The 25,741-nt window shown below is 42.0% G+C and overlaps 1 long non-coding RNA gene across 4 annotated transcripts; it reads left to right on the top strand.

The window, feature by feature from the left end:
* Positions 1-7,517: 7,517 nt before the first annotated feature.
* Positions 7,518-23,929, top strand: LOC143513905 (uncharacterized). 4 transcript variants are annotated; one of them, XR_013130721.1, is made up of 6 exons: positions 7,518-7,975; positions 15,682-15,830; positions 16,776-16,850; positions 17,311-17,398; positions 18,125-18,203; positions 22,777-23,929. It is a non-coding gene; the product is annotated as an uncharacterized LOC143513905 (long non-coding RNA). The 4 variants fall into 4 exon arrangements; XR_013130723.1 differs by having other exon boundaries at positions 16,582-16,850; XR_013130724.1 differs by lacking the exon at positions 7,518-7,975 and adding an exon at positions 12,406-12,787.
* Positions 23,930-25,741: the final 1,812 nt, after the last annotated feature.

Raw genomic sequence — 25,741 nt, 5'->3', positions numbered from 1 at the left:
AGAGTGTTAGGCAGGGTGTTAGGCAGGGTGCACGGCTGAATGCTGCCGTGAGGCTGTAACCACATTCTGCCCATGATCCTGTTTATATGGGACATGTGAAAACAGGCATGTCACATGTCAGCAGGGGCCCTCCTGTTCCGTCATGCGGTAGTAATGAGCACTAAATGTGCCAGGTGTGAAACAGCCACCTGGAAAAACATGGCTGCAGGAGATCAGGGTCATTACAGAATAAAAGAAAAATAACATCAGTCCTACTCCACCCTTGGGTGGTGGACCTGCTCTTTAGTACACCAAGAATGTAATAAGACAGTTAAAAACACACTTTCAGTTTGACCTACTGACATTTTTGGCCGCTGTCTGTTATTTTCCGTACATAGTCTGTAGTGCGATGAGGAAAAGGATTTGTTGACAATGTAGGAGGAGATGCAGGGGCTGATGCCATTGTAGACATCGCCATTAACCATCTTCAGTACAGAGAGACCTTATTACTTGGATGTGTGTGTGTGTGTGTGTGTGTGTGTGTGTGTGTGTGTGTGTGTGTGTGTGTGCGCAAGCATGTTCTTGAGACTAATGGAAAAAATAATGATAAAATGACTATGTTCCTGTCTTTACTGTTCAAATAAAACTCAGAATCTTGAGTATGTGTGTGTGGGTCAGGGTGTGTGTGCGTGTTAGTCTCCCTCTGCTAACACGGAGAAAAGAAACACAGTAGAAATTGGAGCTGGAGTCACATTCGATTACTCAAATTGGAGCAGACGGAGTAGTGAAGCCAGACGACTTCATTAAGTATGTTCTCAGCTGCACACCAACTCAAAGGCACTAAAAGCTAATATAACTTTACGCTAATATTTCCATTACTGAAATGCACACTAATTTAGCGAGGCTTGATTGCAACAATCAGCAGTAGCTAAATTAGACTGCAGTTGTACACTGGAGAAGCAGAATAGAGGTAATGTATTTTTTACACTTACATAAACATTTACAGAAATGTACACAAACTTCTACTGCAGGTCCTTTTTAATCTTTGAGTATTTGCATTCACCATAACAGTATCTGCACTAATGAAGTGTGAAACATCACTCATATCTCCATCCCAGCTGAGGCGTATGGAAATTACTTCATATTCTTCACAGTTTTCAAATTATGTCAATAAAGATTGATCACACATTACTCACAAAAAGTTAGGGGTATTTGGCTTTTGGGCGAAATTTCAGCATAAACCTAATATGCACTCTAACCTTTACAGGGGAACGTAATGTGACCTGTAAACTTTTGAATGCACATATCCATCTTAACAGCAAAATTCAGAATAGGTGTTTGATCCATGAATCGACCACCAAGTTTCCTGGTTCAATTAGAATTGGTATTTAAACTGTCCTTCTCATCCTGCCTTTCACATTTTGACATAATGAGACCAAGACGACTCCTAACACTTGATGAACAGTCACTATTGCGAGGCTTCAAAGAAGATGTCAGAAGACAGAAGTGGCCACTGAGCTTAGAGTGTCACAGAGTGTGATCAGTAGGTTGCAACAGAGATAAAGAGAGAATGGAAGAGCCTTTGGTTGTGGTGCCTTTGGTTGTGGTGGTGTTACAATGTAAGCAGATGTGTCTAGTCAATACTGAAACTGCCCATACACGTTGGTGAATGGTACAGTGACAAGCCCATACTGCTTGAATAACATAATTAATTCAGTCATTGTGCCTCTGCATGAGCAACACAGGCCTAATTTCATCTTCAGGGATGACAATGCTTCAGCTCATCAAATTTGTATCATTAGGGAATGGCTGCTGAAGACTGGGGTACCTCAAATGGAGTGACCTGTGTTTTCTTCAGACCTGAATCCCATAAAAAACCTATGATATCAGCTTTGTTGCAGTTTAGAGGCCTGCAACTATGTAGCCCAGAACATTAATGACCTGAGGGCCGTCCTTCAAAAAGAGTGGAATGCCATGCCTCAGTAGACCATAAGTTGACTTGTGAAGAACATGAGACGTCATTGTCAAGCTGTTATTGATGCTCAAGGGCGCATGGCAAGTTACTGAGAGATTGACATGTTTTGTTGAGGTATACACATCACTGTTTTTGGCTTTGGATGATGAAATCACCATTGCATGCTTCTACTTAAATGCCCCACTTTCATGACTGTAGCATGAACTTTTTACGTTTTCCATAAATTTTATCCAAAAGCCAAATATCCCTACTTTATGTGAGTAGTGTGTAAGGTTTATGTGTCATCCACATATCTCACTTAGTCCAAGTTTTCATTATTCCAATGTGTTGAACTCTATGAATGCTAAAGCAGTACATTTGGGTTGGGGTTGGGGCTGGGGCACGACTCTCTCCCACCTACCTGCTCTGTCCTTGTTATTTCTTTACGTCTTGTGTCAGAGTAAGGGGGTAGTTGAACAGAGGAAAGTTCTCTACGGGAGGTTCTACAAGTGAGTGGAGGTAAATTGCATAATGAGATGAGGAGGCTGTTGGGACTGTGTGTCCCAACCATAGTGCGGGAGCATGGTGAACAAAGCGTGTCTGTAAACCATTCCAGCCCTGACAGGCCCGAATGAACACACCGTTTCTGTAATCCAGACCAGAGCCAACTTGCCCCTTCAAATGGTTCAGCCTAGGCAAACCCCTCCTCCTGAGGCTTTTCGAAAATAAACCCACCGTCACTCTGCTGAACGAGTGAAGGAAAATGAAAAGCAAGGAACTCTTGGCTCACGTGAGGTGACGCTGCAGGCTGGCCCTGACTGACTGTATGGAGGTGTAGAGACACCCTGCCGTCCAGGGGTCTTTGGGGCCATATGGGGCATTTCTTAAAGGAGCTGAGACCAAATAGACTCAGAAACACACCAGTGGGTTTTACAGTAAAACCAAGCTGTGGGTTGCTCAAATGTATAAATGTGACCAAAGCTTTAAACTAGGGGTGTGGGGATTGGAACTCATACTGGTTTCAAAGTCGTAGTCAAAACATTCTTTAATTTAACAGGTGTGTCATAAAATATCTCCACATTGCAGTCGAATGACTAACAAACACATCTGCCTCAAAGTAAAATATGCTACTCACTTCTACAATGTCTGCTACAGTAAAACAAATTGCAATAATTGAATAATTTCTCATAAATCCATCCAGGCTAAATTAAATGTAATAGGCAAGTTACAGTATGCTTGCAAAATCTGGGGGAAGAGATTTAAACAGCTGATTAGACTCTGCAAGCCATGAGGCACATCGCCTCTGTAGATTTATGACCAAAGTTAGTTATTCCAAAGTTAGTCATGTTCTACATGTTCCTACAGCACTACGTTCACCACCATGATATTTACAATGTACCGTAGTTTAATTTCCAACTAAGCTGTACTGTCAGATAAATGTTCATTCTTTGTGATTGTGGAGCTCATATCCATAAATTGCTTCTCTGTGGATCTGTCTCATGGGAAACGTTCCATAGAGATTGTCATCAACAGCAAATTTTTTGTTGTTACTCTGTATATCATTCTATCAAGCAAACTCCTTCTTTTCAACTTCCTTTCTCCTTTTCCTTTCTGTCCACACTGGAGATAGAAACGTTTACATGCCAAGGCTATTGTCCTTGTTGACCTCATTGACACAGTGGTCTGAGTGCCCTGGACTGGCTGAAGACACAAAGATTAGCACCAACACAGTGCCACTGTTTACACCGGAGAACATTTTCAAGGTCCTCGCGCATTTCCCACGAGTGTATCAGTGCGCACAGGCACAAAAAAGGTGCGGTGACTCTCCTCATCCGCCTCTTGTCTTTCTGTTCGGTGTGCTCTAGCGTTCTGGAGATAATGGCTGAGCATGACAGTGTAGCAGCTGCTGCAGTAGGGGAGTAAGTGGGAGTTGCCCGCTCAGCCTGCCGCAAAGATTTATGGGCCATTTCCTCAGGGCTGGAGGGGTAGCCCAGGAGCAGACAGGCGAGACACACTCATCAGCTGTTCTGTACAGACGTTTATCCTCTCACGACAGGGCGTGAGTAAGTGTACGTGTGTGTATGTGTCTGTAGTGTAAGTGTGAATGCATACTTGTGTTTAGAAGTGGTCAACCCTGCAATTAACTGGTTGCCTAGTTATTTCCCTAGTTGCTACAGCCACAACAAAGGCGTGTAGTATCAGAGGTATAAGGGTCACACTGCCCTGATAGATCTATTCACATAAAAAGTACATACACACTGCAATTGCATGCAGTATACAATTTGATGAGCATAACAACAGTAGATACATGCTTTACACTACAGGGTAACAATATATGATTTCAAAATGGACACCCTGTGGGTGTACGACCTGGTCTCATGAAACAAAACATGCAAAACTTTGGAAAGTGCTCAAAATGTTTATTACTGGTACAGTGGTACAAACCTAGTTATGTGACATGTAATGCATACTGGATGCGTTAACCTGGATCTTAAAAACCTGGTGTTTCATACCACCAGGTATGAGATCTGTAAGTTTATTCATGAGGCATACATGAATATGGGGGAAGAGCTAAGGCATACGGGTATATATGGTTGTGTCGTACCTTATGAGAAAAGTATACTACCAAAGTGGAAAACTTTGCACTCTTGCAAAAATAGGAACGTAGGATACAGTATGCTGTTGTGGTAGCGTTTGTGCTACAGTGCTGGTTGAAGGTTGGGGCTCATTCAGGCGCTGGTCTTCTCCCCAGAAACAGTGTGTGTGCTTGATCTGCTTGATCTGCTGCATCTGCCTAAATAAGATATGAAAGGACAAGAATGTGTGAGCATGTCCTTGTGGGTCAGATACGCTGGGGCTCAGAGTTGGGTCTCAAGTTTTCTTCCAATTCCAATTTGATTTATTGAATTTCACAGGCACATATGAATTTGTTGTATGAACTCATGCACTCATGTTCAGATACAAAGATTTTCTCTCTCTACCTCTCTCTCTCTCTCTCTCTCTCTCTCTCTCTCTCTCTCTTTTCCTCTGCATGAAAAGGAAAACAGTTTGCTTCAGCAATGAGAGACATTGGAGAAATGCTTCACTAAAACCATTCTATGGATGTATGTAGGTGAATAAGCCAGAATGCAAGAGCATTCCTGCAGTACTGTTCTCCATACTTCCACATACTTGTGTTGTTTTGTGCATTCACATCAGCAGGATTGCTGGATGAGAACCGAGTAAATACTGTCCATATGCTTCACTACCCTACAGTCATTTCAATGTAAAATAGTTATTCTCTTTAGTGAACTGTTCTTCAACCTCAGCCTTACTCTCTCCTCAGTAAATGATTGTGTGTGTGTGTGTGTGTGTGTGTGTGTGTGTGTGTGTGTGTGTGTGTGTGTGTGTGTGTGTGTGTGTATGTGTGTATGCACGTGGTCTGTTCTCTCTCTCTCTCTCTCTCTCTCCACAGTAAATGAGTGTGGTGAATGTGGCTACACTGTCCGTGTGAGAGGGAAATGCCAAGGAGGAACAGTCAGCCGCTGCAAATGGGAGTGACCGTTTCCACTCCCCTCACTATCTCCACTCCCCTCACCGTCTCCACTCAACTCACCATCTCCACTCACCTCACCATCTCCACTCCCCTCACCATCTCCACTCACCTCACCATCTCCATTCACCTCACCATCTCCACTCACTTCACCATCTCCACTCACTGCACCATCTCCACTCCCCTCACCATCTCCACTCCCCTCACCATCTCCACTCACCTCACCATCTCCACTCACCTCACCATCTCCACTCACCTCACCATCTCCACTCACCTCACCATCTCCACTCACCTCACCATCTCCACTCACTGCACCATCTCCACTCCCCTCACCATCTCCACTCCCCTCACCGTCTCCACTCACCTCACCATCTCCACTCACCTCACCATCTCCACTCACTTCACCATCTCCACTCACTTCACCATCTCCACTCCCCTCACCATCTCCACTCACCTCACCATCTCCACTCACCTCACCATCTCCACTCCCCTCACCATCTCCACTCACCTCACCATCTCCATTCACCTCACCATCTCCACTCACTTCACCATCTCCACTCACTGCACCATCTCCACTCCCCTCACCATCTCCACTCACCTCACCATCTCCACTCACCTCACCATCTCCACTCCCCTCACCATCTCCACTCCCCTCACCATCTCCACTCACTGCACCATCTCCACTCCCCTCACCATCTCCACTCACCTCACCATCTCCACTCACCTCACCATCTCCACTCACCTCACCATCTCCACTCCCCTCACCATCTCCACTCACCTCACCATCTCCACTCACTGCACCATCTCCACTCCCCTCACCATCTCCACTCACTTCACCATCTCCACTCACTGCACCATCTCCACTCCCCTCACCATCTCCACTCACCTCACCATCTCCACTCCCCTCACCATCTCCACTCCCCTCACCATCTCCACTCCCCTCACCATCTCCACTCACCTCACCATCTCCACTCACCTCACCATCTCCACTCACCTCACCATCTCCACTCCCCTCACCATCTTCACTCCCCTCACCATCTTCACTCCCCTCACCATCTCCACTCACCTCACCATCTCCACTCACCTCACCATCTCCACTCACCTCACCATCTCCACTCCCCTCACCATCTTCACTCCCCTCACCATCTCCACTCCCCTCACCATCTCCACTCCCCTCACCATCTCCACTCACCTCACCATCTTCACTCCCCTCACCATCTCCACTCACTTCACCATCTCCACTCCCCTCACCATCTCCACTCACCTCACCATCTTCACTCCCCTCACCATCTCCACTCCCCTCACCGTCTCCACTCACCTCACCATCTCCACTCCCCTCACCATCTTCACTCCCCTCACCATCTCCACTCCCCTCACCATCTCCACTCCCCTCACCATCTCCACTCACCTCACCATCTTCACTCCCCTCACCATCTCCACTCACTTCACCATCTCCACTCCCCTCACCATCTCCACTCACCTCACCATCTTCACTCCCCTCACCATCTCCACTCCCCTCACCATCTCCACTCCCCTCACCATCTCCACTCACCTCACCATCTTCACTCCCCTCACCATCTCCACTCACTTCACCATCTCCACTCCCCTCACCATCTCCACTCCCCTCACCGTCTCCACTCACCTCACCATCTCCACTCCCCTCACCATCTCCACTCACCTCACCATCTCCACTCCCCTCACCATCTCCACTCCCCTCACCATCTCCACTCACTTCACCATCTCCACTCACTGCACCATCTCCACTCCCCTCACCATCTCCACTCCCCTCACCATCTCCACTCACCTCACCATCTCCACTCCCCTCACCATCTCCACTCACCTCACCATCTCCACTCACCTCACCATCTCCACTCACCTCACCGTCTCCACTCACCTCACCATCTCCACTCCCCTCACCGTCTCCACTCACTTCACCATCTCCATTCCCCTCACCGTCTCCACTCCCCTCACCATCTCCACTCCCCTCACCATCTCCACTCCCCTCACCATCTCCACTCACCTCACCGTTTCCACTCCCCTCACCGTCTCCACTCCCCTCACCGTCTCCACTCCCCTCACCATCTCCATTCCCCTCACCGTCTCCACTCCCCTCACCATCTCCACTCCCCTCACCGTCTCCACTCCCCTCACCATCTCCATTCCCCTCACCGTCTCCACTCACCTCACCATCTCCACTCCCCTCACCGTCTCCACTCCCCTCACCATCTTCACTCCCCTCATCGACTTCACTCCCCTCCACACTCCTCAGTCTCCACTCCCCTCACCAACTCCTCCCTCACCATGTCTTCACCTCACTTTCTCCCCTCACCGCCTCCATTCCCGTCACAGACTTCACTCCCCCCATCGTCTCCACTCCTCTCCCGTCTCCATTCCCCTCACCGTCTCCACTCACATCACTGTCTCCACTCACATAACCAACTCTACATGTTCCACATGGACGGCCGCTGGTGGTGTCCTCATCACGGAGGACCACTTTCAAGAATGGCACTGTAAGTATGAACTCTCAAGGGTTCACAGGGAGATTCTAATGCCATCTGCCACAGTTGGATAATTACTGCAAAAGATTGTGACCATTATGAACATGACAGACTGCAAAAATCTGCCCACTTGTCGGTCATCAGATTTGAAGCATGTTCTGTGTGTGTGTGTGTGTGTGTGTGTGTGTGTGTGTGTGTGTGTGTGTGTGTGTGTGTGTGTGTGTACTGCAGTGTGTCTTTGTTGAAGACTTGCTCCTGGCAGCAGGGCTCAGACTCTGGCACTGAGAGTTCGCTGTGCTCCAGTTTAGTTAATAACAGGCTACAGTAAATCCCAGTGCACAAATTCCCACAGCCCAGAATAAAAGTGAGGACCCAGACACTCAGCGGAAGGACACGCACTGCACTTAGACGTTTGCATGTGTGCTAACATGCACGATCTCTCGTCTCAGCAAAACGCCAAGCGTTGCAGCAACTCCTACACTGTTTATGTCCTGCTGGACTCAGAATGACACTGCAAGTGAGATTAGTTGTGCTTTTCTACACACAACCTTAAACATACATATTTACCTTCCTTTATGTTTCCCTATTTAATCGGATCAAGAATTTCTTATGTTACATCCTGTATAGTGTCTCCATTGGTTCAATGTGTATGTTTGCTACTTTTTCACCGAGGATTTGCAAATATTCAAATAACAAATGTAAACCTTGGTGTAGTTATATTAAAATACATAATGGGTACAATTACTACAATTTTAGTTGAGGGTGAAACTCTTGCAGATACCCTTCTGGCACTCCAGCCAGGGTGACCGTGTGCAGTATCGTCAGTAGTGAATAAGTAGGAGGGAAAAGGGGAAGCTTGGTTTACTTCATTACTCTCCGTTCAAGGTCGTTTAGCTTAAGAATACATTATTGGGAAAGCAAACATCCGTACCATGCTGTATTGCCAGTTGCATGTGTGTGTGTGGAAATGCTGGCCAAAATATAGAAAGAAAGTCTCAATGGTTTCCATGAGCACTGATAACCGGAAGGGCTTTCAGTGCTGGTAAACCCATCATCCCCAAAGGCGTGCTGCTTTCTGGCTCTGGCCTGCAGGAGAATTTTGGGTATGACCCCCATGGGACACTATGAATTTTCCTGAAGGCAGAGCACAGGTTCTGATCTGCCAGTCTCTACAACAGGAGGCATTCATCTGGAATGGAAGGGGAGGAGGGCGTGTGACGGGAAAAGCTTCTCCCTGTTGCGACCTGCCAGTCCCTGCTGCTGGTGTTCACTGGCAGGGAACTTGGCGGCTCCATTGCCCATCAGGGTTTTTGGTAAAATTCACCCTGACTGTGTCTGCCTGTCTGAATGCCAGCAGTAAAGCAGATATGAGCAGAGATGTGCACACACACACACACACACACACACAACATACACTTTCTGGAGATGAAAGGGCCTGCGAGCTGGAACATGCTGTCTCTCCCCTCTCTCCTAAACCAATGGGTGGGCCTGCAGACATGCCGATCATTCCTTCTCTGCAATAAAACCAGTGAGGTGGAGTGTGTGTATAGATGGGGGCTACTGAAGTCTGTTTGTACCAACTGATATCTGAGCAGATATGAAGAAGGAGGAGCTCCACTGTCACCAAAATAAACGCTGACTGTGGTATAGGCTAATCCAAAGCTAATTAGTAGCTCTCGAGGTATTCCCACAAGGATAGTGCTTACTGCACACATAGTGATTCTTTAATACCCCTCATTTACTCACATATATCAAGAGAGTACCAATGGAAATTTTGGCCAGGGTTGTTGTTGTTTTTTGTGTGTGTAGAATAGAATAGAAATAGAATAGAAACAGTCTTTATTGTATGTGTGGTGGGCATCAAAGTCAAAAACCTGTAATAGTAAATTTTATGACTAGGGGGAAAAAAAAATCATGGATGGCATCTGTGAAATAAATCCCTTAACAAAATTAACGAATGTTTAACTGTAAATACCCATTAAGAGTCACAAATATAGACCAATTTCTTTAATTTAAACTTTTGCACTGACTTGTGGTAAACACAGATGTTGAATCAGTTGGACATGAGGTCTGACACCTGAGGTCCCCGTCATTCAATTGGAGGAGTGACCTAAAGGCATGGCTGGTTAGGCCCAAATACAACCCCAATTTAACCAAATTAAAGGCAGTCAAATCTAATAAAGAACTCTGAAATCTCCCCTTTCCGCTCCTTCTGGAAGCACTCACTATGGGTCAGGATCAGAGCATAGCACCTGCAGATATAACCTGCTAACTAGCATTGGTCTCTAGACAAGACTATCACTATATGATTAACGGTGAACAGTGATGGAGAAAAAGAACTACAGTACCCAAGTTTTTACTCAAGTTACTTTTATAATGGTGCTGTAGGAGAACAACAAGGGTGTATTCTGGAGGTAATAAGCAGCACTTGCATTCAGTTAAGCCTGTCCTGTCACTCACGCTTTCTTGCTTCAGTGGACTCTGAAGGACGTTTAGTTAACCTCACAGAGCACCCTGCATACAAAGCCAAATGCAAGTCTTGTAATGAAAAGGGTCATTTTGTGCCATTCATCACCAAGGCATCAAAGACCCACAGTTCATTGTGGTTCTGCCATTTCTGTAATGCCAAAACATGTTTAGAATCAGCACTTCTTTTGTCACTCTATTGTCTGAACTTTCCACTAAGCTGGTGACTCATCCATATTAAGACAATCCTATACTGGGATTCCTGCAGGCTGAAGTATGTGTGACCTACTGCTTTTGCAGCCACATTCTGTGGACTGGAGAAAGCAACTGCATGAACCTGATTACTGCATTGCAACTTTAGTGGCCAGAGCATGCGGCCTTGTTGCCCACCGCCACCCATGTCTGTGATGCCCACAAACACCACCTCAACTCCAGATGCTTCTGATGTAGAGTGTGTTAAAAACACTGGTCCTGTGTTGCACCAGCTGCTTTAAGGCTGGATGCCTGAATAAGGTGGCTGGATCTCCCTGGTTGTCCCTCTGTGTGCTCACAGGGATGGAAAGAGGGGCACTGACGGGTGTGTCTTGCTCCAGTTCCCCGAGTCGCAGTCATTTTCATCATTGGCCACTCCTTCCACCTGTTCGCCATACCTGCTTCTCTTCACTTCCCACATTAGACCTTTCGATCTGTGCACATTCTGAAATGAAACTACGCTGGTACGATGTCACTCTAAAGCAAAAAGCTGTTGCAAGTTTAGTTGTGTGCATGCAATACAGAAGAACAGGCTTTTATTTTCCCAGATACAGTGGATTTTTTAGATGTATTTATTTAGTTTTATACATCCTAGTCCTACTAGATCCTGACTGTCCCGCATATGGGTTCAACAGGACTATCAAACTGTAGCAGCGGGGTTCTCCCCAAAGCCTACCAAAAAAAGGTGCAGGCTTACTCACTTACCCTTGCATAAAACTCGTTTCTAAAATTCAAAGCATACACAAAGTAAATATACAAACATATGAGCTTAAACCAAGGGGAGAAAAAAAGGATACACAGATATGCAGTCCAACCGAGTCATCACAGGGCAGAAAATACTGTAGTAACTTGTAGTCTCGTCAACATACTGCATTCACAGCAGTGCATAATCTGTTGTGCTGCGAATATCTCTGGAGGCTCTTTGACAGAACTGTATAAATCTGATGGAAGATAGGTGGTGCGATACTCGTTTAGCAGGAATTTGACTACCTATAAAAATAGTGGTAGTGTATTTTTATGGTAAATAAAATGGTAAATAAAAGATAATGTTTGACCTGTTGACCTAATGCCTTCAGGCTTTTCTTACTTGTTTTACTCCAAAAACAGGTACTCTACATGTTAGCAAACCTGGTTTGCTGGTTCTTTTGGTAATTTAGATGGATCTCTGTAGAGTCCAGGTGCCTTTAATTAGCAGATAATCACTTAATTAATTTACTGTTTCCCTTAATAAACTCAGTCATATTGAAGAATGTTTTTCCACACAGTCTGACTGAGGGAAGTATTTCACAGGTAAAATTATGGCAGTGCATACTTTTAATTCAGATTCTGGCAGGTCCCTTATGGCCTGGCATTGGAGCCCTTTGCCTTCATATACATAATGGCCACTGACTTGCAGTGCCTTGTACCCAGAGCTACCTGGATGATCTCACTGTCCATGGTGACAAGCATGACAAAGACCTGGGTGGAAGTAACAAATTACAATTACTCATGAACTGTAACTAAGTCTTTTGAGAGTACATATATTTTCTCTTGCCTGTAATTTTATTCTTTACATCAATATGCATGTACACTATGTAATCTGCTTATCTACCTTTTGAAATGATAATTCGCTACTCAGTAGATCCAGTGAACAGGCAGACCAAAGGACATCAACTATAACAAATACAGTATGAGTTAGCGGATCCGAATAGGTTCCCATCATACAGCCGTATCCAAACTATTCACCTGCATTTTACAGCCAATAAGGCTATCAACAAATTGCAAACGGGCCAATGAAAACCATAAAATATGGATGAAATATCCCACTGCAACATTCAGAGGTCTGGAGAAGTGACAACTGACTGGAATAGTGCTGGAGTTGGGAATAATTTAGGGACTGAAGATTTGGAGAAACATAAACCAATGTAGACAGAGCACAGTACCATTGAAAAAAGTGAAAATGACAAAGACCAGGCAGCGGTTGCCCATGACTTCACCTTGCAGGATTCCTCACTTAAAGGAGGAGACAAGGAAACTGTGCAAATACAGCGCATCTTCATTCGCCATGTGCGGTTATATATATCGGCTTACAGGAATTCAGCCTCTAATCTAAAACAACACGCTGAGGTAAGAGAATTTACAGCTATGTGTGTTATTGCTTTAACCATCTTTGATATGTTTACGGTAATTAGTTTGGCTAACATAAAGCCAGCTAACATAACTCTGCACTCATGTCATAGATTAGCATGGGATTCAAATAGGACAGAGCTGGCTAACGTATGCTCACATAGTTGCTTATATAATGACACTACAATTCATAAACATTTTAGGACATCATAAAAAATTACACCAACCACTTTCATTACAAAATGTTAAATCTGTAGTAATTTACCCAAACTTACCAAACTCATATCATGCTAAACATTTAAGGATTTGTTTAAATTATTTGTCTGGCTGAATGATTTTAATCAGTTTTTCAGCAGCAATGAGATGAGATAATGCACTGAGATAATATTTATTTTAAAAGAGAAAACATCCATCGAAGATTGACCATGACATCACTGACAACAGGACTTCAACAAAAGACCAAACAAGTTCTCAGCAAGAAAGCAAGCCAGGTTACCAGATGTGATGTTGGCATCTGCAAACATGTCCCACAAGCAATTGTTGACAAGCTTGTCATACATTTCATATGTGAACGTCTAGTCATTTGCAGTGGTAGAACAGCCAGCTTTTAAAGAATTAGTTAACACACTGCAACCTCAAGCGAAACTCATTTCCAGACCCTAAACTCATTTCCACTCTTCAAACTAGAACATGTGAAGTTGTTGTTCAAGCGAAGACGATTTGACTGCAGCACTGGATAAAGTTGTCTGATTGGAGGTCAGCTCATCAGAAAAGTAACCTTGCTGTCACGTCATTGGGCAGAGGAAGAGTTCCTGGATAGAGCTGAAGCACTAGCTTGCAAAAGATTGAGAGGGTCTCACACATTTGACATCTTGATGATGTCCACTGATGATCAAGATTAGAGGCTAAGTTGGAAGAACCACAACTAATGGTAGATCCAACTTCATCAAAGCTTTCCCTGTGATTATGGCACAGACTGATGTTGAAGTAGATGAAGATGAAGCATACCCAGATGCTCTTGAAAGTTGTGAAATTATGGCACATGTTAATATAGGTGCAATCCTTGGTGAATACTCACTCAATACCTGTGACAACAACAGATGCTGCCCTGGCAGAGATACTTATTGACTTAGAAGAGGCTTTACTGTACAACTTTTGCAAAATACCAGGGTATTTGGTGCCAAACTGGGTGAGATCTTATTTGGCAGTGAAGTGTTAGAAATAAAGCTACAGATCATTCAGCATAGTGCAATATGGTGGAATTCAACGTATCTTTCCATTGAATATGTAGTGGCACCCTTTATCATTTTTCTTTGCAATGGTTCTGCGACATGTTGGGGTCAGTCTAACAGACACATCTTTGTAATGCAAACAATGGGACAAAGTAATTTCCTAAAAGATTATTTGAAATCCTGTCTACACCAGAGTTGATATTTCTTCACCATGGCATGCTTCACAATTTCCTACTCTGATCAGGTGCCACACTTACCTGGATGAGAAAAAGAGAGAAAGAGAGAGGGATGAGCAGGGTCACAAAAGAAAAGTGGTTGAAAACAAGCTAGAAGCACTTAAGAAGAAAAGGAGAACCATGGTGACTCTGTGTGTCACTCCAAACTGGAACACATGCCATATGCACATTACTCTCTCTCACTCACATTAGACTCACTGACTCACTCATACACACAAACACTTATGTGTATGAATAATAAAAAAGTACTGGTTCTATTACTGATCCTTTTATGTTTTGTTTTGTTTTTTTGTGACAATTGTATTTTTTCTCTTTTTTGTTTTTAAAAGCCTTACATTTGATGATACAAATTGTGGACTGTGATGTGCTGACCCAAATACAGCCAGATGTAACTAAAAAACTGATCAACTCTGCCTCTCATAGATTGACTGCAACAGAACAGACGTATTGTGTAGTTGAAAAAGAGACGCTGTCCTGCATAGTAGCTTTTGAAAAACGTATGAATTTATCTATGGAGTTATTATTGTGCCCTGTGAACAGATCACTAAATTAGAACACTGTTCACCACAAAGCATGGGTAGGGATTTTGTGGTTGGCTGCTTCTCATAGTGAGTTAGGACTTGATACGATGTATGATTTGAGCTCTTACTTAAGGACAATCATATTTTTACAGGTACAAAGCTCTTGGTGCTTTTATTGGTACTTGTCAAACTCATTATACTGGCCCCATCAACAGGTTGCTTGCACAAAGCAATGATTATGTGACCAATGACCAAGGATGGACTCTTGGGTTCAAGCTAACATATCCTTGTATGTTTCAGTCCAGTGATAAAACTGCTCACCTCACCTCCCCCCTTTGTATCTTCTGCAATTATGGAGGAAAAAAGGTCTTGACACTTGAGGTATTTGTAACTGACATTCCTATCTGTCAGTAGGCTCTTACACTGACTGATTACTACTCCAAGAGATCTGAGATTGGCTTTTCTTATAGCGCTTATAATAAACTCACAATCTTCTCAAGCTCCTGACCTCTGTTTTTCAGCCACCATCTTTTGCCGAGTTCATGTAGACACATGGTATACATCACATCCACACATCTGTCTTATCCCCTGCAGCTAATGGCGCCATTGAAAGGTTCCGTCGTGCCCTAGTAAGCTAATCTTGCAGTTGTGACCATAGACAAGAGATTGTGATGGAATGGCTGCCGAAGTATCATACTCACCACATGCCACTACCTTCATTTCACCCCATGAATTGATGTACGGCAGGAAGATCCTGCCCCTACCTTCCACTGTGAAGCGTACACGCCTGATGTAGTCAAAGGATCAAATGAAATGCTATACAGATGTCAGACATGATGTGCGCAATCCGCTTTTCAGCATGGGGGAGACAATGAGGATAAGGTTTCTCCATTCTTTTACCAAAGCCCACCCAAGACACCACCCAAGACTCCACCCAAGACACCACCCAAGGTGACTGGAAAGAGATGGTCCTGGAATCTTCCTGCTGAGTGACAAAGTGGAATGCAACACCAACGGATCAGCTCTCATCCCTCTCACTGTTAAGGATCGGCATGTAAATATCACGCCTCCACACGCATACACTACAGTGTGTCCTTCCACCAAGTCAAATAGTATTGAGTAATTATATTGTGGTGATTTTTACCTTCATTTGGTGTTAAGCAACTGCTACAGCACACATGGCCATTCCATAGCAGTGTTGGTTTAATTCCAAAAGAGATACACCTCATTCTCATGAATGAGGTAATGATTAGGTGGAGAACATCCCCAGATACATGAAAGCTGGGACAGAACACTTCCTGAATTACCACATTATGATTGTGATGTTTAAAAGTGAACATGAGTGAACAAATTCTTTGTTGTCTTCGAACTCTGAAAAACCTTCTCTTTCTCATTATTTTGATTATTCTTCTGCAAATTACTTCTGTAAATGACAATGTTTTCATTCAGAAGTAGTTCATGAATTGAAACAAAAATGTACATTTTGCTCAAAAACATGCCTATGAATAGCAAAACCAGAGAAATGGTTCATTTTGCACTGGTCTCTACTTTTCCAGAACGTGATGAATGTGATGTTAAATATGGGCTGTGCTCCTAATATAGGGAACCAACTGTTTTGTTATTAAGAGAATTCAGGTGTGATTTTTTAAGATATCATGATACCACATGGCTGAGAACATGTTTTAGCGTCTAGCTGTGTAGATACCCAGATTTGCTGGCTAACCCAGGCTTATTCGTTATGCTATTATATTCATTATTATTGTGTTGTTTGCGGTGTTTACTTTTACTTTTGGTCCACATTACAGACATTAATTCAGTTACTTCACCCACTATGTAAGTACTTTTTACCATAGGCAAAAAACGTTTTTTAGGTATGTTTATGTAAAAAAAATGCTATAAAATGCTAAAAGAATTGCAATATTTACTTCTAGAATGACTAAATATGAGTATAGTACTGTTTACTCACCTCACGTTACCTCCAGTACCTTTCCTCCATCAGCACGTCCACTGGTAACATAGGAAACCATTCCTCTGAACACAGGCCAATCGAGTGAATATTTCAACAGAGCACAGGGTAGGTGGATCACGTAAGGTAAGAACCTACTTCCAGAGTTAAAAATACCCCATTAACATTCAGTTAAATATTTTTCAGTGGGCTGTATATACACATGGGATACACATGTGGACTCTTCTCAGCTGCTTGCCTGTGTGCGGAAGCCCAGAGTTGTGACATTAGATTCACATGTTCATCATGCTGAGCGCTAACAGCAGTTATTCTGAACTGAAAGTGTCTTGGTGTGTCTGCCCATCTGTCTATCCATCCATCTCGCTTTGTCTATCTCCATCCTTCTCTCTCTCCATCACTTTCTACGGGAGATTTAAATGGATGCCAGATTGTCAAGTCTTGGATAGAAATGTAATAATTGCCACCAATTTGTTTGGAGTCTTGTTTGACATTTCATCCACACTGCTGTGCTTGGGCCTAAAATTGTCAATATTCGTCATGGAAAAATTAATCAAAATGCTATTTTCAGGTGGGACTGACTTTGGGCCTCTAATCAAATGCTTGGTAGGAGAGGGTGACATTATCAAAGGACAGGGGCACTAAAGCTCAGCATTATGGTGAGTATGAGGGATATCAGGTGTGCATTATTGCCCCTGGACCCAGTATGAGTTGTAGCTGTATGGCAAGTGTCAGTACATTACACAGAGATGGAGAGAGAAAGAGTGAGAGGGAGTTGTTGTGAGCAGAGCTGTATATATGTGTGAGATTCAAAGCAGCATAGTTGTGTGATAAATCTGCCAAAATCTATGAGCTCTGGAATTCAGGTTTGAGCAAAGAACTAAAAATGGGCAACAATTACATGACCAAGTAGGAGCAACCAGGAGAGAGAAAGTGGGAGCGAAACTGGCTAAATGGGTTGGAAATGTAAGCATTCCTCTCTCTCTCTCTCTCTCTCTCTCTCTCTCTCTCTCTCTCTCTCTCTCTCTCTCTCTCTCTGTGTATATAAACTGATTCCACACATGACAGGAACGATGAAGTATGCCCATAGGCTGTTATGCATCCTAAACCAAACTTTCTTTCTTTTTTCATTATTTCTTTCCTGCTCCTCTTGCTCTTACTGGAATGTCAGAGAAGAGTTTCTAGTAAGAACAGATGAAAATAATAGCATTCTTAACTAACTCTTAATTATCTTTATAACTTACTGTGACCATGACCTAAAGTTGCTTTAAACCATAGCTGCTTCCACCAGTTCATGCTATAAGTAAGCAACTTAAATCAACTATAAAACAAAAAGTATTAAAAAAAGTTGTCTTCCTGTCTTATTGAGTTATTTTATTTGACAGTTCTGTGAATTTCACATCCTGAGACGAGCCACATAACTCCTGCTCAAGCTGATGACTACTGTCCTTACTGTCAAAAAAGGTGCGTTTTCCAGTGTCTTTTCTGTAACCCACAACCCGACAGAAGAAAAAGTAGAGATGCTGTAGGTGCTGTCTACTCCACCCGTGTATGTGTTCATGGAAACCATTGACGTCCACATTACGAATGCACATTGATGCAACACATTGAAGGTATATATGTTTTGATGAAAAACAAAATCCTCTGAAAGGGGCCTGTGTGTGTGTGTGTGTGTGTGTGTGTGTGTGTGTGTGTGTGTGTGTGTGTGTGTGTGTGTGTGTGTGTGTATGTGTGTGCCATGTGTGTATGGTTAAAGTACCTCTTTGTGTGCGCATTTGTTTCCCCCAGGAGGGAAACACAAATGCGCACACATGCTCAGACTGGACGGGTGTAAAGACACACTCTGCAGCGAGCGAATGAAACCACAGAAGAGAGAGCAAGTCAGGCTTTGGCCAAAGATGAAATGAAAATGACAGAAGGGGGAAGTGGAAAAAAGACGAGAGGTCACATATGCTTGAGGAAAGGAACAACGAGGGGGAAGGAACATTAGCCTGGCTCACGAGCGGAGAAATAATTTAGCACAACTGCCTGGTTCCTCTTTCATCTCGGACAGATGGGCTGGGGGAGCAGACAGCCCTCACGATGAGAATGTGTCTGCACTCTGCAACTAGACCAAAAACAAACTAGACTGTATTCAACCAAAGAGCTGGAGTTACCTCAGCCAAGCCAAACGTACCAGCTAGTTCGGAATTTCTCAGAATGAGAGTTCGCTAAAAAAGATATTGACATCAAAAATTCTGAAAGTTAGCAGGAGATATAAGAAATAGATATCTAATATAAGCAAAGCTGTTGGTTTTGAATGAAACTAGGCTGAATGAATCAAATGGGACATCTATACCAACTAAATCTAAACTTGTAATTACCTTAAAAGTTTATTGTCTGTTGTCAGTTACTTAATTTTCATACTTATGTCTTAACTGTACAAACTTGTGTATAATGAATGAATCTTTCATTATATTCTATCATTTAAAAATATATCTCAAAAATATGTTTCTCATAATTAAAAAAATACAATTAGAAACATTTGTTGAATGAAAATGGAAGTCTTGTAAATATCAATTAAATCATCAAAATGAAAGATCAAGCAAGCTGGATAATTGGAAAAGCAAAACGATAGTGTCACTTTATCATGGTCCTTTAAAGAGCATTGATATGGGGCAGTCGTGGTCCTGTGGTAGGGAACTGGTCTTATGACCGGAGGGTCGTGGGTTTGATTCCCAGACATGAGGCCATGACTGAGGTAACCTTGAGCAAGGTACCTAACCTCAATTGCTCCCTGGGCTCCGGGCACCACAGCCCCCTAGTAATCACTAGTTTGTGCGTGTTCTAATTGCACAGATGGGTAAATGCGAAGGACAAATTTCGATTGCGGTGAAAAATCACAAATATGACACATTTCACATATACTCCAGAGTATTTGTAATATTGTCATGAATTAATCAGAGGAGACTTTGGTTATAATCACAGACACCAGCAATCAGACCTTAAACAACCCTTAACCTCAATCCAAAACCCAATGGTAACCCCTGTCTTTTTGGTCCAGTGGTCAGAGCTCATGTTTACCTCTGGGTTCGAGTCCTGGGAGGGGTGGTTGCCTTCAGCCTTCATCACATACAGTGTCAGTAGTGGGATGTCGGTGAGGCCATCGGGAGTGTGTCCTATGAACCCACCCCTGCTGTGAGGGGATGTGAGGCCCAGTGTGAGGACCCCTGATGAGGGCCCTGATGGAAAGGGCAGTTGTATGTGGAGGGACATGTGGCAAGTGTCACACACAGGGGCCCTGCCTGGAGGTGAAGGCAGGGAGATGGAGTCATCCCCCAAAGAGACCCTTAGATCCTACCCTAACTATAACCAAACATAAAAGAATATTGAGTATATTTATGTCTGTTACACATTCAAGGCCTTCCAAGGTTAACATCTACAGACATGAATTTCGACACTCCACATAAAGTGAATTACAATTCATTCAATTCATCACATTATAAAGAAATCGTAGTTACAGACTAAATGAAAAAGTATTTTGATTACTCAACTGAATGCTTTCAGATTCTTCACTACTGCTATAACATTGATGTTACTGAGAGTTTGTTGAGTGTTTAATCTTAAAAGGGCCAATCAATATAATGATTCACCAAAAGACTTTAGAATTACTTCAGAAAATATCGATCAATAAGATCAATGCTTTTTGTTTGTTTGACTGTTTTTCTTTTTGCTGATGTTCCCCAGAGCGGATGTTCCTATATAAAGAGGAAGATATGGCTCATGCATTCTTATAGGACAGCCAAAATGGCTTGTGAGCAGTAACCATTTGGTTTTGTGCACATAACCTAATAGACACCCTTGGTTGGCTGCCATAGAAACTCTGAATAGAATGACATCCTACCCACCAAATGAAAGCATCTGCAGTTGTGATCCTGTGAACTTCTAGTGACAGATGTGGCATCTCTGGTGATCAGGTCTTCAGGTGCTTTTTAAGCAGTTGTCAAATTAACCTTTTAGTCAAACACAGAACTATAATGACTATATGTCTATAATGACTGTACATCCTATGACCAGGACATTTAGATGATGAACCTAACTGAATCTGAGTAGTGAGAACCTAACGAGCTCATTTTCAACACTGATCTGTGGAACTAATAACGAAACAGGTGTTTCAGCATCAGCATTTCAGAAAAAATAGCATGAAACTGGGGAAACTCAAATAAATCACTGAGTACAGCGTAAGAGAAAAAAAGGAAAAGAAAAACAGAAAAAAGTTTTTAAAAATAATAATAATTTGAGTCAAACTAGAAATGACTCTGGTCCAACCACACTGGATTTGTAAGATGCAGCGAGGTTGAGCTCAAGGGTCCTGCATGTTCATTTCCTTCTGTCAAACATGGAGACTGAGTTGCTCTGAGGTTGCTGTGCTGATTACAGTTAGTCAACTTCAAAGTCAAGTAGGCCTAATGACCAACAACCAATAGGAGTTTAGTATTCATCAGTCAGCTAGTTGGGCACACCTTCATTCTTCAGCAAGATAACAACTTCAAACACACTTCGAATTAATTCCAATAACCATCTGCAGGAGAGGAAACGTGTGCTGCACTTCCTAGAGTCCATATATCAGTAAATGGGACAAAGTAGACAAAAATGTCATCTCTAGTATGTGCTGAATAAGAGCTATATATTTCTTACTAAAGCATCTCATCCAAAAGTGTCATACCTGGGAAAATGTTCTTAAGGGGAAAAGTTGCGATTTTAAAGGACCTGTAAGTCCTTTTTGTCACCAAAAATAAAAAACAAAATTTATGAAATGTAATAATTATTTTTTTATTTTTTCTATAAAGCTTATGTGAGATGAGGAATCAAATTGCATTATAGTCCTCAAATGACCGTGTTTATGCTCTACATATTCCACTTATGGAAGCGGCCATGTTTAATATAGATTTGGTATAGAATCTCTGACACATCCAGGCCACTAGGTGTCAGAATAATGGCTGTTTTGTAATATGAAGAAGAATCACTGGGAAAATGACTTATTGCTCCTTTAAAGAATTAAGAGTTGCAAAACAATTTTAAATAATTTCCAATATTCTTTGACATTTTGGAACTTTCCTGCTCATATATTTTATATGAGATACCAATGTCATAACACATTCTGTTATCTTGATAAAAAATAGCTTTAATTCAGATAGTGTGGTCAAATATTTGACTTATACCTCTATATCTGTATCCTATTTATCTAACTGTATGTACTACAGCAAAGAATGCCATAAAATACTTGATACTATGATAAACAGTATAGAGTAGCTAAACCCATAGTGTAGTGTACCAGCATGACTGACCAGGCCATGTTAATGAAGTCATTCTCAGCACCAGCTGTGATGATGCAAGTCTGTAAAATCTAATTAGTAAACAATTAACATTCGACCATTACAGAGAGCAGAATATCTTCTTAATGACACATAAAGCTAAAGATAATGTGCTTATGTAACAGGGGTGAGTGAACTAAAGTGTGTCCACGTTATGAAAGTCATGGCCTGGTGGTTAGGGAACTGGTCTTGTGACCGGAGGGTCGTGGGTTTGATTCCCAGACCTGAGGCCATGACTGAGGTGCCCCTGAGCAAAGCCCTTAACCCTCAATTGCTCACTTGTATAAAAATGAAAGTCGCTCTGGATAAGGGCGTCTGCCAAATGCCATAAATGTAAATTTAAATGAAAGCATCAAGCTGCATCTACTCCAGTTAATGACACCACATCTAAAATGTGTGTCAGACAGCCACTGGACAACTTGTCAGACTAATTAATTCAATTGTGGATTTAAGAAAGTTAGGAAAGAGATTAAAATCACTGGATACATAATTGTCAAAATGATTATCTTAGTTCTATGAAGCCCATTTATATATACTATATATATATTCGGAAAGATTCCTTTTGAAAGTTATCTGGGAGACCATATTTGATGCAACAGATCTTTCTTTAGCCAGAGGAACTCCTTCAGTGTGGCTTTACAAATGATTTCCAAATTCCCAGCTGTTTTCATTTTCCCCAACAGAGTTGGGAGCGAAGCTTCTAGAGCCCTAATGGTGAGACAACCTGTGAGAAACAAACCAAGCGGATTACCACCTGCTATTTCATTGGTTAGTCTTAAAACATCTGTTAAAGTACAAATGAGAAGACATGCATGAGCTGGTTAATTGCATAGTACACCAAAGTTATACCATATGTACCATGTACAGTTCGGTTGCACCGTTATTTCAGAGTCAGTGTCCTCATGTCTGGTATTCAGTGAGATCATGTGAATTATCTTAAACCATAACATGTAAGGATCCTTAAGTGTTTTTTATTGTTTCCATCGCCAATAAGACATATCTGACATATCAAAGATGTGTGTTAAAATAATCCTGCTTATTCCTTCTTTTAATGGAATTATGCAAGTATACAGTGGCCTACACACGGCAGTAAGAACTACAGCACTGAAACAACTGCCCTGTGTTATTTTTCTGGTCTTCAGGGTTGAATTCATCTGCTGTGATAAATAGACTATAACTGTAGTGTTGCAGGTGTTGTCTAACAATAGAGTCTGTACCTAATCACTGATCTGTTGTCTACCCGGAGATTCTGTAACTAATCAGTGAGCTGTTGTGTGAGAAACTGAAAGGCCTTTGTGTCTGCTGTGAGTTCATTATTTTATGTATTTGAGAGGTTTGGCAGGTTTTGATGACAAACATTTATTTTTTTAGAGCAATTTTAGATATTAACCAAGAATCAAACATACAGCCATCTGATTATTTTAAATATTTTACATTATATTTAAAATCATATAACAGAATATAGATTATAACACTGTAAAAAATCCAACTTAAGAATTAGTTGTCTGTACTTGAAATATTTGTTGACTGAACGCAATGAGTTAAAGTTAACGCAACTCAAAATGTATTGTTCTGCTCAGCATTTAAGGAACGCCTAAAAAATCATGTTTAAAAAAATTAAGTTAGTAAGTTACTGAAGACCAATCTGCACATGCACTGTGCCTGCCCGGGTTATCTTTATCTTAGTTAGCTAGCTCATAGCTCATTTCACATTTCATTTCACAGATAATCTTATTGTTTTGTCTACTTGAGTACTTGAAAATGCTTGACATCGTAACTATTTCGTAACTGGAGATTGAGAATGAGATAAATAAATAAAGTGTTACTTTTGTTGCACTGCTTGTTGATGCATTGTTCTACCTCACTTGATGTGCAGGTGCTCATGCCTGCCTGATCTAAATAAAATCAGCATTTTGGATTTGATGAATTATAAAGTCAAATTTCAAGTTGGCTAGGTGTACATTGCATTGTACATTGCAAGTCATATACACAAGTACTAGGGGTTTTGTCACTGTGACATATTTAACATGCTCTAATAAATAATGCACTTTAATGTGTTATATACATTCTAGTGTGTGTGATCAATTATTACTGAGGATTGAAAAACATGATTTACTGCAACATAATGAGTTTGGTGCACTTAAATTCTAAACTGGTTTGAGTTATTTTACTTTTAACAATAAGTCATGTTAACTTCAGTTAACAAGTAATGAGGATGCTGAAATGTGTTGCACCATAATTAAATGATTAAATAATTTTAATTCTAAGTTGATCTGAGATTATATTTATTTGAAACAACAATTCATGTTAACTTGAATTAACAAGTACAGAGGATAATGAAATTTTATTTTTCTCAACACAATAAAATATGTTGGGTGCAAAAAAGTTCTATAGACTTAAAAAACTTGCAAAATATTTACTTTTTTGTTGTTGAAGTTGATTTTTTTACAGTGCAGGTTATAGAATATAGACTGTTAAAACACTTAACAAATGATACTGTTTTTTATGTCTTGATGAACAATGTTAAACAGTCCAAGACCCAACATGTGTAGTTCAAGAACTAACATGTAAGGTTCATATGTGACATTTAAGGATGAATTGAATATACTTCTATACAAGGGTATTTAACTGCTTTGGCAGGCTGATTAATGTGCATTTACTCAGGAAGATCAAATACTGCAGCTGGACAAATGATCACTGGGGTGGTTCTGTAAGTACGGCTCCATTTAGGGTGATGAAAAGGATAATTGCTCATCTGAACTCAGCCAAGACGGCTTCTTTGTCTCCCAAGGCAGCTTATGGTTCTAAAACCTTAAAAACTAAGAAGATTCTCTCCCTCTCTTTTCTTCTCACACTATATGGGTAGAAGGCAGAGAGTAGAGATGGTTTAGTTGAGTAGATGAGGGATTCAGTAAAGAAGATTCTCCAACACCTTCTTTCACTCACTCACTGTCTCACTCTCACTCTCCTTTTGTTCTTGGGTCGTTGCTCAGTTATGAGGAAATGGGCATGAATGAATGAAGGGGTTTATGTGAGCCAGTGGGATTCGCATTAACCTCTAACCCTCTCCTGTCTGCACTGCACAAAATTGCCATCGGTCTGTAGACCTCTGCATTCACCTGTGTTGGAGCACTCTCATGATGGGCTTGCACTAGGCCATGTTCAGATCGTAAACTCGGAACATTCATTCACTTTATGTAGCAATGAAATGTTAGAATCAAAATGGAGATAACCACTGCAAACCTAAACCCAGATTTAAAAACCATTTAAAAAATGTATTAACTGACTGCATTATTTTGTAACCGTGATGTAAATTAAGCTTTAAACCCTTATGTACATAGGCCCAGGCTTATGTTTAAACTTCTTTTAAAAGAAAACTGGACAGGCCTTATAGACCAAATGGCTTTTTATGTTATTTAGAACACTCTATATGCCTTCTGTTGCGTGGCACCAGCTGGTTGAGATGACCCCACTGACTGGTGACTGCATGCCCTGGATGGACTGCCAGTTGACCTAACCTTGCTGGGGGGTTTAAGTCCAGGCTCATGTAACTCTTGAGATTTGTTTCAACATGTGCTGTGGCAGTTCCCTTCCTGGAGTCACACACTTGTCCCAGGAACGCGTTAAAGTGCGTAGCAGTCCCTCAAT

Source organism: Brachyhypopomus gauderio, chromosome 5 (genome assembly GCF_052324685.1).
Source record: "Brachyhypopomus gauderio isolate BG-103 chromosome 5, BGAUD_0.2, whole genome shotgun sequence".
NCBI classification, from domain to species: Eukaryota; Metazoa; Chordata; class Actinopteri; order Gymnotiformes; family Hypopomidae; genus Brachyhypopomus; species Brachyhypopomus gauderio.
This window is presented reverse-complemented; position numbering and strand designations above follow the sequence as displayed.